The sequence below is a fragment of the Colletes latitarsis genome, unplaced genomic scaffold (assembly GCF_051014445.1).
Source record: "Colletes latitarsis isolate SP2378_abdomen unplaced genomic scaffold, iyColLati1 scaffold0018, whole genome shotgun sequence".
Classification (NCBI taxonomy): Eukaryota; Metazoa; Arthropoda; class Insecta; order Hymenoptera; family Colletidae; genus Colletes; species Colletes latitarsis.
In genome coordinates, this window is record NW_027488369.1 from 8,456,921 (window position 1) to 8,461,831 (window position 4,911).

A 4,911-nucleotide genomic window follows, 5' to 3' on the forward strand; every position below is an offset into this window, starting at 1 on the left:
GGATTTGCCCTCATCAGGCTCATACTTTCGCATATTTCACATACTTCATGGCTAGATCCTGGGCTTTTTCTGGATTGCATCACGTAGTAATGAAGTACAACACTGAAACAGTCAATTAAACCTGGTTTCCATCAATATCTTAAAGGACAACGCAAGTTAGGTCTGGGATAGGTCTTGGATTTGCCCTCATCAGGCTCATACTTTCGCGTTTTTCACATACTGGTTGAACAGATCCTGGGTTTTTTCTGGTTTGGATCACGTAGTAGTGTGGTACCACACTGAAACAGTCCATTATACCTGGTTTGGATCAATATTTTAGAGGATAACGCATGTTAGGTCTAGGTTAGGTCTGGGATTTTCACTCATCAGATCCGTACTTTCGCAGTCTTCACATACTTGTTGAACGGATCCTGATTTTTTTCTGGTTTGGATCACGTTAATGTGGTACCACACTGAAACAGTCGATTAAATCTGGTTTCGATCAATATTTTAGAGGATAACGCTAGTTAGGTCTGGGATTGGTCTGGGATTTGACATCATCAGACTCATACTTTCGCACACTTCACATACTCGTTGAACAGATCCTGGGTTATTTTCTGGTTTGGATCACATAGTAATGTGGTACCACACTGAAACAGTCGATTAAACCAGGTTTCGATCAATATTTTTGAGTATAACGCTTGTTAGGTCTAGGTTAGGCTTGGGATTTTCACTCATCGGACTCATACTTTCGCATTCTTCACATACTTGTTGAACGGATCCTGGGTTTTTTCTGGTTTGGATCACGTAGTAATGTGGGACCACACTGAAACAGTCAATTAAACCTGGTTTCGATCAATAGTTTAGAGAATAATTCATGTTAGGTCTAGGTTAGGTCTGGGATTTGCTCTCATCAGGCACATTCTTACGCATATTTCTCAAACTTGATGGCTAGATCCTGGGCTTTTTCTGGATTGCATCACGTAGTAATGTGGTACCACACTGAAACCTTCAATTAAACCTGGTCTTGATAAATATTTTAAAGGCTAACGCATGTTAGGTCTGGGTTAGGTCTAGGATTTGCCCTCATCAGGCTCATACTATCGCATTTTTCACATACTTGTTGAACAGATCCTGGGTTTTTTCTGGTTTGGATCACGTAGTAGTGTGGTACCACGCTGAAACGGTCAATTAAACCTCGTCTTGATAAATATTTTAGAGGCTAACGCATGTTAGGTCTGGGTTAGGTCTAGGATTTGCCCTCATCAGGCTCATACCTTCGCATATTTCTCATAATGCATGGCTAGATCCTGGGATTTTCTGGTTTGGATCACGTAGCAATGTGGGACCACACTGAAACATTCAATTAAACCTGGTTTCGATCAATATTTTAGAGAATAATTCATGTTAGGTCTAGGTCAGGTCTGGGATTTGCTCTCATCGGGCTCATTCTTTCGCATATTTCTCATACTTGATGGCTAGATCCTGGGCTTCTTCTGGATTGCATCACGTAGTAATGAAGTACAACACTGAAACAGTCAATTAAACCTGGTTTCCATCAATATCTTAGAGGACAACGCAAGTTAGGTCTGGGATATGTCTGGGATTTGCCCTCATCAGGCTCATACTTTCGCGTTTTTCACATACTTGTTGAACGGATCCTGGGTTTTTTCTGGTTTGGATCACGTAGTAATGTGGGACCACACTGAAACAGTCAATTAAACCTGGTTTCGATCAATATTTTAGAGAATAATTCATGTTAGGTCTAGGTCAGGTCTGGGATTTGCTCTCATCAGGCTCATTCTTTCGCATATTTCTCATACTTGATGGCTAGATCCTGGGCTTCTTCTGGATTGCATCACGTAGTAATGAAGTACAACACTGAAACAGTCAATTAAACCTGGTTTCCATCAATATCTTAGAGGACAACGCAAGTTAGGTCTGGGATATGTCTGGGATTTGCCCTCATCAGGCTCATACTTTCGCGTTTTTCACATACTTGTTGAACTGATCCTGGGTTTTTTCTGGTTTGGATCACGTAGTAATGTGGTACCACACTGAAACGGTCAATTAAACCTGGTTTCGATCAAAATTTTAGAGGATAACGCAGGTTAGGTCTAGGTTAGGCCTGGGATTTTCACTCATCAGACTCATACTTTCGCATTCTTCACATACTTGTTGAACGGATCCTGGGTTTTTTCTGGTTTGGATCACGTAGTAATGTGGTACCACACTGAAACGGTCAATTAAACCTGGTTTCGATCAATATTTTAGAGGATAACGCAAGTTAGGTCTGGGATAGGTCTGGGATTTGCCGTCATCAGGCTCATACTTTCGCATTCTTCACATACTTGTTGAACTGATCCTGGGTTTTTTCTGGTTTGGATCACGTAGTAATGTGGTACCACACTGAAACGGTCAATTAAACCTGGTTTCGATCAAAATTTTAGAGGATAACGCAGGTTAGGTCTGGGATAGGTCTGGGAGTTGACCTCATCAGACTCATACTTTCGCACACTTCACATACTCGTTGAACAGATCCTGGGTTATTTTCTGGTATGGATCACATAGTAATGTGGTACCACACTGAAACAGTCGATTAAACCATGTTTCGATCAATATTTTAGAGGAGAACGCATGTTAGGTCTAGGTTAGGCCTGGGATTTTCACTCATCAGACTCATACTTTCGCATTCTTCACATTCTTGTTGAACGGATCCTGGGTTTTTTCTGGTTTGGATCACGTAGTAATGTGGGACCACACTGAAACAGTCAATTAAACCTGGCTTCGATCAATATTTTAGGGAATAATTCATGTTAGGTCAAGGTTAGGTCTGGTATTTGCACTCATCAGGCTCATTCTTTCGCATATTTCTCATACTTCATGGCTAGATGCTGGGCTGTTTCTGGATTGTGTCACGTAGTAATGTGGTACCACACTGAAACAGTCAATTAAACCTCGTCTTGATAAATATTTTAGAGAATAACGCATGTTAGGTCTGGGTTAGGTCCAGGATTTGTCCTCATCAGGCTCATACTTTCGCATATTTCTCATACTTCATGGCTAGATCCTGGGCTATTTCTGGATTGGATCACGTAGTAATGTGGTACTACACTGAAACAGTCAATTAAACCTGGTTTTGATCAATATTTTAGAGAATAATTCATGTTAGGTCTAGGTTAGGTCAGGGATTTGCTCCCATCAGGCTCATTCTTTCGCATATTTCTCATACTTGATGGCTAGATCCTGGGCTTTTTCTGGATAGCATCACGTAGTAATGAAGTACAACACTGAAACAGTCAATTAAACCTGGTTTCGATCAATATTTTAGAGAATAATTCATGTTAGGTCTAGGTTAGGTCTGGGATTTGCTCTCATCAGGCTCATTCTTTCGCATATTTCTCATACTTGATGGCTAGATCCTGGGCTTTTTCTGAATTGCATCACGTAGTAATGAAGTACAACACTGAAACAGTCAATTAAACCTGGTTTCCATCAATATTCTAGAGGACAACGCATGTTAGGTCTAGGTTAGGCCTGGGATTTGCCCTCATCAGAGTCATACTGTCGCAGTTTTAACATACTTGTTGAACGGATCCTGGGTTTTTTCTGGTTTGGTTCACATAGTAATGTGGTACCACACTGAAACATTCAATTAAACCTTTTCTTGATAAATATTTTAGAGGATAACGCATGTTAGGTTTGGGTTAAGTCTGAGGTTTGGCCCTCATCAGGCTCATACTTTCGCATATTTCTCATACTTCATGGCTAGATCCTGGGCTGTTTCTGGATTGTATCAGGTAGTAAAGTGGTACCACACTGAAACATTCAATGAAACCTGGTCTGGATAAATATTTTAGAGGATAACGCATCTTAGGTCTGGGTTAGGTCTAAGATTTGCCCTCATCAGGCTCACAGTTTAGCGTTTTTCACATACTTCTTGAACAGATCCTGGGCTTTCTCTGGTTTGGATCACGAAGTAGTGTGGTACCATACTGAAACAGTCCATTAAACCTGGTCTGGATAAATATTTTAGAGGATAACGCATCTTAGGTCTGGGTTAGGTCTAAGACTTGCCCTCATCAGGCTCACAGTTTAGCGTTTTTCACATACTTGTTGAACGGATCCTGGGTTTTTTCTGGTTTTGATCACGTAGTAATGTGGCACCACACTGAAACATTCAATTAAACCTGGTCTTGATAAATATTTTAGAGAATAACGCATGTTAGGTCTAGGTTAGGTCAGGGATTTGCTCCCATCAGGCTCATTCATTCGCATATTTCTCATACTTGATGGCTAGATCCTGGGCATTTTCTGGATTGCATCACGTAGTAATGAAGTACAACACTGAAACAGTCAATTAAACCTGGTTTCGATCAATAATTTAGAGAATAATTCATGTTAGGTCTAGGTTAGGTCTGGGATTTGCTCTCATCAGGTTCATTCTTTCGCATAGTTCTCATACTTGATGGCTAGATCCTGGGCTTTTTCTGGATTGCATCACGTAGTAATGAAGTACAACACTGAAACAGTCAATTAAACCTGGTTTCCATCAATATGCTAGAGGACAACGCATGTTAGGTCTAGGTTAGGCCTGGGATTTGGCCCCATCAGGGCCATACTGTCGCAGTTTTAACATACTTGTTGAACGGATCCTGGGTTTTTTCTGGTTTGGATCACGTAGTAATGTGGTACCACACTGAAACATTCAATTAAACCTGGTCTTGATAAATATTTTAGAGAATAACGCATGTTAGGTCTAGGTTGGGTCAGGGATTTGCTCCCATCAGGCTCATTCTTTCGCATATTTCTCATACTTGATGGCTAGATCCTGGGCATTTTCTGGATTGCATCACGTAGTAATGACGTACAACACTGAAACAGTCAATTAAACCTGGTTTCGATCAATATTTTAGAGAATAATTCATGTTA